Source organism: Patiria miniata, unplaced genomic scaffold, assembly GCF_015706575.1.
Source record: "Patiria miniata isolate m_02_andy unplaced genomic scaffold, ASM1570657v1 HiC_scaffold_13, whole genome shotgun sequence".
In the NCBI taxonomy this organism is placed as follows: domain Eukaryota; kingdom Metazoa; phylum Echinodermata; class Asteroidea; order Valvatida; family Asterinidae; genus Patiria; species Patiria miniata.
The window spans coordinates 913,656-926,072 of record NW_024037051.1 but is presented as its reverse complement, the minus strand read 5'-3'; positions in this window follow the sequence as shown (position 1 = coordinate 926,072).

The window sequence follows — 12,417 nt, the reverse complement described above, 5'->3', positions numbered from 1 at the left end:
CTTGCGGAGAAAATTCAAGATATAGCGCATCAATGCCAGTAGTACCCCTATGTGCAGTCAGTCTAACAGCAATGCCTGCAAGCGCCCGCGACACGAACTTCGTATATCGCGGTCTAAAGGTACCTTAACCTGGGAAGTTCTGCACAAACTATACCTTGTTGGGAAGCTTGTGATGAGGCCAACAAACTGGCAAAAGGACAGGTTTTGAAACTCAGTACTTGCGGAGAAAATTCAAGATATAGCGCATCAATGCCAGTAGTACCCCTATGTGCAGTCAGTCTAACAGCAATGCCTGCAAGCGCCCGCGACACGAACTTCGTATATCGCGGTCTAAAGGTACCTTAACCTGGGAAGTTCTGCACAAACTATACCTTGTTCGAAAGCTAATGAGTAGGCCAACAAGCTGGCAAAAGGACAGGTTTTGAAACTCAGTACTTGCGGAGAAAATTCAAGATATAGCGCATCAATGCCAGTAGTACCCCTATGTGCAGTCAGTCTAACAGCAATGCCTGCCAAGCGCCCGCGACACGAACTTCGTATATCGCGGTCTAAAGGTACCTTAACCTGGGAAGTTCTGCACAAACTATACCTTGTTGGGAAGCTTGTGATGAGGCCAACAAACTGGCAAAAGGACAGGTTTGAAACTCAGTACTTGCGGAGAAAATTCAAGATATAGCGCATCAATGCCAGTAGTACCCCTATGTGCAGTCAGTCTAACAGCAATGCCTGCAAGCGCCCGCGACACGAACTTCGTATATCGCGGTCTAAAGGTACCTTAACCTGGGAAGTTCTGCACAAACTATACCTTGTTGGGAAGCTTGTGATGAGGCCAACAAGCTGGCAAAAGGACAGGTTTTGAAACTCAGTACTTGCGGAGAAAATTCAAGATATAGCGCATCAATGCCAGTAGTACCCCTATGTGCAGTCAGTCTAACAGCAATGCCTGCAAGCGCCCGCGACACGAACTTCGTATATCGCGGTCTAAAGGTACCTTAACCTGGGAAGTTCTGCACAAACTATACCTTGTTCGAAAGCTAATGAGTAGGCCAACAAGCTGGCAAAAGGACAGGTTTTGAAACCCAGTACTTGCGGAGAAAATTCAAGATATAGCGCATCAATGCCAGTAGTACCCCTATGTGCAGTCAGTCTAACAGCAATGCCTGCAAGCGCCCGCGACACGAACTTCGTATATCGCGGTCTAAAGGTACCTTAACCTGGGAAGTTCTGCACAAACTATACCTTGTTCGAAAGCTTAATGAGAGGCCAACAACTGGCAAAAGGACAGGTTTTGAAACTCAGTACTTGCGGAGAAAATTCAAGATATAGCGCATCAATGCCAGTAGTACCCCTATGTGCAGTCAGTCTAACAGCAATGCCTGCAAGCGCCCGCGACACGAACTTCGTATATCGCGGTCTAAAGGTACCTTAACCTGGGAAGTTCTGCACAAACTATACCTTGTTCGAAGCTTGTGATGAGTAGGCCAACAAGCTGGCAAAAGGACAGGTTTTGAAACCCAGTACTTGCGGAGAAAATTCAAGATATAGCGCATCAATGCCAGTAGTACCCCTATGTGCAGTCAGTCTAACAGCAATGCCTGCAAGCGCCCGCGACACGAACTTCGTATATCGCGGTCTAAAGGTACCTTAACCTGGGAAGTTCTGCACAAACTATACCTTGTTGGGAAGCTTGTGATGAGGCCAACAAACTGGCAAAAGGACAGGTTTTGAAACTCAGTACTTGCGGAGAAAATTCAAGATATAGCGCATCAATGCCAGTAGTACCCCTATGTGCAGTCAGTCTAACAGCAATGCCTGCAAGCGCCCGCGACACGAACTTCGTATATCGCGGTCTAAAGGTACCTTAACCTGGGAAGTTCTGCACAAACTATACCTTGTTCGAAAGCTAATGAGTAGGCCAACAAGCTGGCAAAAGGACAGGTTTTGAAACCCAGTACTTGCGGAGAAAATTCAAGATATAGCGCATCAATGCCAGTAGTACCCCTATGTGCAGTCAGTCTAACAGCAATGCCTGCAAGCGCCCGCGACACGAACTTCGTATATCGCGGTCTAAAGGTACCTTAACCTGGGAAGTTCTGCACAAACTATACCTTGTTCGAAAGCTAATGAGTAGGCCAACAAGCTGGCAAAAGGACAGGTTTTGAAACCAGTACTTGCGGAGAAAATTCAAGATATAGCGCATCAATGCCAGTAGTACCCCTATGTGCAGTCAGTCTAACAGCAATGCCTGCAAGCGCCCGCGACACGAACTTCGTATATCGCGGTCTAAAGTACCTTAACCTGGGAAGTTCTGCACAAACTATACCTTGTTGGGAAGCTTGTGATGAGGCCAACAAACTGGCAAAAGGACAGGTTTTGAAACTCAGTACTTGCGGAGAAAATTCAAGATATAGCGCATCAATGCCAGTAGTACCCCTATGTGCAGTCAGTCTAACAGCAATGCCTGCAAGCGCCCGCGACACGAACTTCGTATATCGCGGTCTAAAGGTACCTTAACCTGGGAAGTTCTGCACAAACTATACCTTGTTCGAAAGCTAATGAGTAGGCCAACAAGCTGGCAAAAGGACAGGTTTTGAAACCCAGTACTTGCGGAGAAAATTCAAGATATAGCGCATCAATGCCAGTAGTACCCCTATGTGCAGTCAGTCTAACAGCAATGCCTGCAAGCGCCCGCGACACGAACTTCGTATATCGCGGTCTAAAGGTACCTTAACCTGGGAAGTTCTGCACAAACTATACCTTGTTGGGAAGCTTGTGATGAGGCCAACAAGCTGGCAAAAGGACAGGTTTTGAAACTCAGTACTTGCGGAGAAAATTCAAGATATAGCGCATCAATGCCAGTAGTACCCCTATGTGCAGTCAGTCTAACAGCAATGCCTGCAAGCGCCCGCGACACGAACTTCGTATATCGCGGTCTAAGGTACCTTAACCTGGGAAGTTCTGCACAAACTATACCTTGTTGGGAAGCTTGTGATGAGGCCAACAAACTGGCAAAGGACAGGTTTTGAAACTCAGTACTTGCGGAGAAAATTCAAGATATAGCGCATCAATGCCAGTAGTACCCCTATGTGCAGTCAGTCTAACAGCAATGCCTGCAAGCGCCCGCGACACGAACTTCGTATATCGCGGTCTAAAGGTACCTTAACCTGGGAAGTTCTGCACAAACTATACCTTGTTCGAAAGCTAATGAGTAGGCCAACAAGCTGGCAAAAGGACAGGTTTTGAAACCCAGTACTTGCGGAGAAAATTCAAGATATAGCGCATCAATGCCAGTAGTACCCCTATGTGCAGTCAGTCTAACAGCAATGCCTGCAAGCGCCCGCGACACGAACTTCGTATATCGCGGTCTAAAGGTACCTTAACCTGGGAAGTTCTGCACAAACTATACCTTGTTGGAAGCTTGTGATGAGGCCAACAACTGGCAAAAGGACAGGTTTTGAAACTCAGTACTTGCGGAGAAAATTCAAGATATAGCGCATCAATGCCAGTAGTACCCCTATGTGCAGTCAGTCTAACAGCAATGCCTGCAAGCGCCCGCGACACGAACTTCGTATATCGCGGTCTAAAGGTACCTTAACCTGGGAAGTTCTGCACAAACTATACCTTGTTCGAAAGCTAATGAGAGGCCAACAAGCTGGCAAAAGGACAGGTTTTGAAACCCAGTACTTGCGGAGAAAATTCAAGATATAGCGCATCAATGCCAGTAGTACCCCTATGTGCAGTCAGTCTAACAGCAATGCCTGCAAGCGCCCGCGACACGAACTTCGTATATCGCGGTCTAAAGGTACCTTAACCTGGGAAGTTCTGCACAAACTATACCTTGTTGGGAAGCTTGTGATGAGGCCAACAACTGGCAAAAGGACAGGTTTTGAAACTCAGTACTTGCGGAGAAAATTCAAGATATAGCGCATCAATGCCAGTAGTACCCCTATGTGCAGTCAGTCTAACAGCAATGCCTGCAAGCGCCCGCGACACGAACTTCGTATATCGCGGTCTAAAGGTACCTTAACCTGGGAAGTTCTGCACAAACTATACCTTGTTGGAAAGCTTGTGATGAGGCCAACAAACTGGCAAAAGGACAGGTTTTGAAACCAGTACTTGCGGAGAAAATTCAAGATATAGCGCATCAATGCCAGTAGTACACCTATGTGCAGTCAGTCTAACAGCAATGCCTGCAAGCGCCCGCGACACGAACTTCGTATATCGCGGTCTAAAGGTACCTTAACCTGGGAAGTTCTGCACAAACTATACCTTGTTCGAAAGCTTGTGAGTAGGCCAACAAGCTGGCAAAAGGACAGGTTTTGAAACCCAGTACTTGCGGAGAAAATTCAAGATATAGCGCATCAATGCCAGTAGTACCCCTATGTGCAGTCAGTCTAACAGCAATGCCTGCAAGCGCCCGCGACACGAACTTCGTATATCGCGGTCTAAAGGTACCTTAACCTGGGAAGTTCTGCACAAACTATACCTTGTTGGAAGCTTGTGATGAGGCCAACAACTGGCAAAAGGACAGGTTTTGAAACTCAGTACTTGCGGAGAAAATTCAAGATATAGCGCATCAATGCCAGTAGTACCCCTATGTGCAGTCAGTCTAACAGCAATGCCTGCAAGCGCCCGCGACACGAACTTCGTATATCGCGGTCTAAAGGTACCTTAACCTGGGAAGTTCTGCACAAACTATACCTTGTTGGGAAGCTTGTGATGAGGCCAACAAGCTGGCAAAAGGACAGGTTTTGAAACTCAGTACTTGCGGAGAAAATTCAAGATATAGCGCATCAATGCCAGTAGTACCCCTATGTGCAGTCAGTCTAACAGCAATGCCTGCAAGCGCCCGCGACACGAACTTCGTATATCGCGGTCTAAAGGTACCTTAACCTGGGAAGTTCTGCACAAACTATACCTTGTTCGGAAGCTTGTGATGAGGCCAACAAGCTGGCAAAAGGACAGGTTTTGAAACTCAGTACTTGCGGAGAAAATTCAAGATATAGCGCATCAATGCCAGTAGTACCCCTATGTGCAGTCAGTCTAACAGCAATGCCTGCAAGCGCCCGCGACACGAACTTCGTATATCGCGGTCTAAAGGTACCTTAACCTGGGAAGTTCTGCACAAACTATACCTTGTTGGGAAGCTTGTGATGAGGCCAACAAGCTGGCAAAAGGACAGGTTTTGAAACCAGTACTTGCGGAGAAAATTCAAGATATAGCGCATCAATGCCAGTAGTACCCCTATGTGCAGTCAGTCTAACAGCAATGCCTGCAAGCGCCCGCGACACGAACTTCGTATATCGCGGTCTAAAGGTACCTTAACCTGGGAAGTTCTGCACAAACTATACCTTGTTGGGAAAGCTTGTGATGAGGCCAACAAACTGGCAAAAGGACAGGTTTTGAAACTCAGTACTTGCGGAGAAAATTCAAGATATAGCGCATCAATGCCAGTAGTACCCCTATGTGCAGTCAGTCTAACAGCAATGCCTGCAAGCGCCCGCGACACGAACTTCGTATATCGCGGTCTAAAGGTACCTTAACCTGGGAAGTTCTGCACAAACTATACCTTGTTGGGAAGCTTGTGATGAGGCCAACAAGCTGGCAAAAGGACAGGTTTTGAAACTCAGTACTTGCGGAGAAAATTCAAGATATAGCGCATCAATGCCAGTAGTACCCCTATGTGCAGTCAGTCTAACAGCAATGCCTGCAAGCGCCCGCGACACGAACTTCGTATATCGCGGTCTAAAGGTACCTTAACCTGGGAAGTTCTGCACAAACTATACCTTGTTGGGAAGCTTGTGATGAGGCCAACAAACTGGCAAAAGGACAGGTTTTGAAACTCAGTACTTGCGGAGAAAATTCAAGATATAGCGCATCAATGCCAGTAGTACCCCTATGTGCAGTCAGTCTAACAGCAATGCCTGCAAGCGCCCGCGACACGAACTTCGTATATCGCGGTCTAAAGGTACCTTAACCTGGGAAGTTCTGCACAAACTATACCTTGTTCGGAAGCTTGTGATGAGGCCAACAAGCTGGCAAAAGGACAGGTTTTGAAACCAGTACTTGCGGAGAAAATTCAAGATATAGCGCATCAATGCCAGTAGTACCCCTATGTGCAGTCAGTCTAACAGCAATGCCTGCAAGCGCCCGCGACACGAACTTCGTATATCGCGGTCTAAAGGTACCTTAACCTGGGAAGTTCTGCACAAACTATACCTTGTTGGGAAGCTTGTGATGAGGCCAACAAACTGGCAAAAGGACAGGTTTTGAAACTCAGTACTTGCGGAGAAAATTCAAGATATAGCGCATCAATGCCAGTAGTACCCCTATGTGCAGTCAGTCTAACAGCAATGCCTGCAAGCGCCCGCGACACGAACTTCGTATATCGCGGTCTAAAGGTACCTTAACCTGGGAAGTTCTGCACAAACTATACCTTGTTGGGAAGCTTGTGATGAGGCCAACAAGCTGGCAAAAGGACAGGTTTTGAAACCAGTACTTGCGGAGAAAATTCAAGATATAGCGCATCAATGCCAGTAGTACCCCTATGTGCAGTCAGTCTAACAGCAATGCCTGCAAGCGCCCGCGACACGAACTTCGTATATCGCGGTCTAAAGGTACCTTAACCTGGGAAGTTCTGCACAAACTATACCTTGTTGGGAAGCTTGTGATGAGGCCAACAAACTGGCAAAAGGACAGGTTTTGAAACTCAGTACTTGCGGAGAAAATTCAAGATATAGCGCATCAATGCCAGTAGTACCCCTATGTGCAGTCAGTCTAACAGCAATGCCTGCAAGCGCCCGCGACACGAACTTCGTATATCGCGGTCTAAAGGTACCTTAACCTGGGAAGTTCTGCACAAACTATACCTTGTTGGGAAGCTTGTGATGAGGCCAACAAACTGGCAAAAGGACAGGTTTTGAAACTCAGTACTTGCGGAGAAAATTCAAGATATAGCGCATCAATGCCAGTAGTACCCCTATGTGCAGTCAGTCTAACAGCAATGCCTGCAAGCGCCCGCGACACGAACTTCGTATATCGCGGTCTAAAGGTACCTTAACCTGGGAAGTTCTGCACAAACTATACCTTGTTCGAAAGCTAATGAGTAGGCCAACAAGCTGGCAAAAGGACAGGTTTTGAAACCCAGTACTTGCGGAGAAAATTCAAGATATAGCGCATCAATGCCAGTAGTACCCCTATGTGCAGTCAGTCTAACAGCAATGCCTGCAAGCGCCCGCGACACGAACTTCGTATATCGCGGTCTAAAGGTACCTTAACCTGGGAAGTTCTGCACAAACTATACCTTGTTGGGAAGCTTGTGATGAGGCCAACAAACTGGCAAAAGGACAGGTTTTGAAACTCAGTACTTGCGGAGAAAATTCAAGATATAGCGCATCAATGCCAGTAGTACCCCTATGTGCAGTCAGTCTAACAGCAATGCCTGCAAGCGCCCGCGACACGAACTTCGTATATCGCGGTCTAAAGGTACCTTAACCTGGGAAGTTCTGCACAAACTATACCTTGTTGGGAAGCTTGTGATGAGGCCAACAAACTGGCAAAAGGACAGGTTTTGAAACCCAGTACTTGCGGAGAAAATTCAAGATATAGCGCATCAATGCCAGTAGTACCCCTATGTGCAGTCAGTCTAACAGCAATGCCTGCAAGCGCCCGCGACACGAACTTCGTATATCGCGGTCTAAAGGTACCTTAACCTGGGAAGTTCTGCACAAACTATACCTTGTTCGAAAGCTAATGAGTAGGCCAACAAGCTGGCAAAAGGACAGGTTTTGAAACCCAGTACTTGCGGAGAAAATTCAAGATATAGCGCATCAATGCCAGTAGTACCCCTATGTGCAGTCAGTCTAACAGCAATGCCTGCAAGCGCCCGCGACACGAACTTCGTATATCGCGGTCTAAAGGTACCTTAACCTGGGAAGTTCTGCACAAACTATACCTTGTTGGGAAGCTTGTGATGAGGCCAACAAACTGGCAAAAGGACAGGTTTTGAAACTCAGTACTTGCGGAGAAAATTCAAGATATAGCGCATCAATGCCAGTAGTACCCCTATGTGCAGTCAGTCTAACAGCAATGCCTGCAAGCGCCCGCGACACGAACTTCGTATATCGCGGTCTAAAGGTACCTTAACCTGGGAAGTTCTGCACAAACTATACCTTGTTGGGAAGCTTGTGATGAGGCCAACAACTGGCAAAAGGACAGGTTTTGAAACTCAGTACTTGCGGAGAAAATTCAAGATATAGCGCATCAATGCCAGTAGTACCCCTATGTGCAGTCAGTCTAACAGCAATGCCTGCAAGCGCCCGCGACACGAACTTCGTATATCGCGGTCTAAAGGTACCTTAACCTGGGAAGTTCTGCACAAACTATACCTTGTTCGAAAGCTATGAGTAGGCCAACAAGCTGGCAAAAGGACAGGTTTTGAAACCCAGTACTTGCGGAGAAAATTCAAGATATAGCGCATCAATGCCAGTAGTACCCCTATGTGCAGTCAGTCTAACAGCAATGCCTGCAAGCGCCCGCGACACGAACTTCGTATATCGCGGTCTAAAGGTACCTTAACCTGGGAAGTTCTGCACAAACTATACCTTGTTGGGAAGCTTGTGATGAGGCCAACAAACTGGCAAAAGGACAGGTTTTGAAACTCAGTACTTGCGGAGAAAATTCAAGATATAGCGCATCAATGCCAGTAGTACCCCTATGTGCAGTCAGTCTAACAGCAATGCCTGCAAGCGCCCGCGACACGAACTTCGTATATCGCGGTCTAAAGGTACCTTAACCTGGGAAGTTCTGCACAAACTATACCTTGTTCGAAAGCTAATGAGTAGGCCAACAAGCTGGCAAAAGGACAGGTTTTGAAACCAGTACTTGCGGAGAAAATTCAAGATATAGCGCATCAATGCCAGTAGTACCCCTATGTGCAGTCAGTCTAACAGCAATGCCTGCAAGCGCCCGCGACACGAACTTCGTATATCGCGGTCTAAAGGTACCTTAACCTGGGAAGTTCTGCACAAACTATACCTTGTTGGGAAGCTTGTGATGAGGCCAACAAACTGGCAAAAGGACAGGTTTTGAAACTCAGTACTTGCGGAGAAAATTCAAGATATAGCGCATCAATGCCAGTAGTACCCCTATGTGCAGTCAGTCTAACAGCAATGCCTGCAAGCGCCCGCGACACGAACTTCGTATATCGCGGTCTAAAGGTACCTTAACCTGGGAAGTTCTGCACAAACTATACCTTGTTGGGAAGCTTGTGATGAGGCCAACAAACTGGCAAAAGGACAGGTTTTGAAACTCAGTACTTGCGGAGAAAATTCAAGATATAGCGCATCAATGCCAGTAGTACCCCTATGTGCAGTCAGTCTAACAGCAATGCCTGCAAGCGCCCGCGACACGAACTTCGTATATCGCGGTCTAAAGGTACCTTAACCTGGGAAGTTCTGCACAAACTATACCTTGTTGGGAAAGCTTGTGATGAGGCCAACAAGCTGGCAAAAGGACAGGTTTTGAAACTCAGTACTTGCGGAGAAAATTCAAGATATAGCGCATCAATGCCAGTAGTACCCCTATGTGCAGTCAGTCTAACAGCAATGCCTGCAAGCGCCCGCGACACGAACTTCGTATATCGCGGTCTAAAGGTACCTTAACCTGGGAAGTTCTGCACAAACTATACCTTGTTGGGAAGCTTGTGATGAGGCCAACAAACTGGCAAAAGGACAGGTTTTGAAACTCAGTACTTGCGGAGAAAATTCAAGATATAGCGCATCAATGCCAGTAGTACCCCTATGTGCAGTCAGTCTAACAGCAATGCCTGCAAGCGCCCGCGACACGAACTTCGTATATCGCGGTCTAAAGGTACCTTAACCTGGGAAGTTCTGCACAAACTATACCTTGTTGGGAAGCTTGTGATGAGGCCAACAAACTGGCAAAAGGACAGGTTTTGAAACTCAGTACTTGCGGAGAAAATTCAAGATATAGCGCATCAATGCCAGTAGTACCCCTATGTGCAGTCAGTCTAACAGCAATGCCTGCAAGCGCCCGCGACACGAACTTCGTATATCGCGGTCTAAAGGTACCTTAACCTGGGAAGTTCTGCACAAACTATACCTTGTTCGAAGCTAATGAGTAGGCCAACAAGCTGGCAAAAGGACAGGTTTTGAAACCAGTACTTGCGGAGAAAATTCAAGATATAGCGCATCAATGCCAGTAGTACCCCTATGTGCAGTCAGTCTAACAGCAATGCCTGCAAGCGCCCGCGACACGAACTTCGTATATCGCGGTCTAAAGGTACCTTAACCTGGGAAGTTCTGCACAAACTATACCTTGTTGGGAAAGCTTGTGATGAGGCCAACAAACTGGCAAAAGGACAGGTTTTGAAACTCAGTACTTGCGGAGAAAATTCAAGATATAGCGCATCAATGCCAGTAGTACCCCTATGTGCAGTCAGTCTAACAGCAATGCCTGCAAGCGCCCGCGACACGAACTTCGTATATCGCGGTCTAAAGGTACCTTAACCTGGGAAGTTCTGCACAAACTATACCTTGTTGGGAAGCTTGTGATGAGGCCAACAAACTGGCAAAAGGACAGGTTTGAAACCCAGTACTTGCGGAGAAAATTCAAGATATAGCGCATCAATGCCAGTAGTACCCCTATGTGCAGTCAGTCTAACAGCAATGCCTGCAAGCGCCCGCGACACGAACTTCGTATATCGCGGTCTAAAGGTACCTTAACCTGGGAAGTTCTGCACAAACTATACCTTGTTCGAAAGCTAATGAGTAGGCCAACAAGCTGGCAAAAGGACAGGTTTTGAAACCCAGTACTTGCGGAGAAAATTCAAGATATAGCGCATCAATGCCAGTAGTACCCCTATGTGCAGTCAGTCTAACAGCAATGCCTGCAAGCGCCCGCGACACGAACTTCGTATATCGCGGTCTAAAGGTACCTTAACCTGGGAAGTTCTGCACAAACTATACCTTGTTGGGAAGCTTGTGATGAGGCCAACAAACTGGCAAAAGGACAGGTTTTGAAACTCAGTACTTGCGGAGAAAATTCAAGATATAGCGCATCAATGCCAGTAGTACCCCTATGTGCAGTCAGTCTAACAGCAATGCCTGCAAGCGCCCGCGACACGAACTTCGTATATCGCGGTCTAAAGGTACCTTAACCTGGGAAGTTCTGCACAAACTATACCTTGTTGGGAAGCTTGTGATGAGGCCAACAACTGGCAAAAGGACAGGTTTTGAAACTCAGTACTTGCGGAGAAAATTCAAGATATAGCGCATCAATGCCAGTAGTACCCCTATGTGCAGTCAGTCTAACAGCAATGCCTGCAAGCGCCCGCGACACGAACTTCGTATATCGCGGTCTAAAGGTACCTTAACCTGGGAAGTTCTGCACAAACTATACCTTGTTCGAAAGCTTATGAGTAGGCCAACAAGCTGGCAAAAGGACAGGTTTTGAAACTCAGTACTTGCGGAGAAAATTCAAGATATAGCGCATCAATGCCAGTAGTACCCCTATGTGCAGTCAGTCTAACAGCAATGCCTGCAAGCGCCCGCGACACGAACTTCGTATATCGCGGTCTAAAGGTACCTTAACCTGGGAAGTTCTGCACAAACTATACCTTGTTGGGAAGCTGTGATGAGGCCAACAAACTGGCAAAAGGACAGGTTTTGAAACTCAGTACTTGCGGAGAAAATTCAAGATATAGCGCATCAATGCCAGTAGTACCCCTATGTGCAGTCAGTCTAACAGCAATGCCTGCAAGCGCCCGCGACACGAACTTCGTATATCGCGGTCTAAAGGTACCTTAACCTGGGAAGTTCTGCACAAACTATACCTTGTTCGAAGCTAATGAGTAGGCCAACAAGCTGGCAAAAGGACAGGTTTTGAAACCCAGTACTTGCGGAGAAAATTCAAGATATAGCGCATCAATGCCAGTAGTACCCCTATGTGCAGTCAGTCTAACAGCAATGCCTGCAAGCGCCCGCGACACGAACTTCGTATATCGCGGTCTAAAGGTACCTTAACCTGGGAAGTTCTGCACAAACTATACCTTGTTGGGAAGCTTGTGATGAGGCCAACAAACTGGCAAAAGGACAGGTTTTGAAACTCAGTACTTGCGGAGAAAATTCAAGATATAGCGCATCAATGCCAGTAGTACCCCTATGTGCAGTCAGTCTAACAGCAATGCCTGCAAGCGCCCGCGACACGAACTTCGTATATCGCGGTCTAAAGGTACCTTAACCTGGGAAGTTCTGCACAAACTATACCTTGTTGGGAAGCTTGTGATGAGGCCAACAAACTGGCAAAAGGACAGGTTTTGAAACTCAGTACTTGCGGAGAAAATTCAAGATATAGCGCATCAATGCCAGTAGTACCCCTATGTGCAGTCAGTCTAAC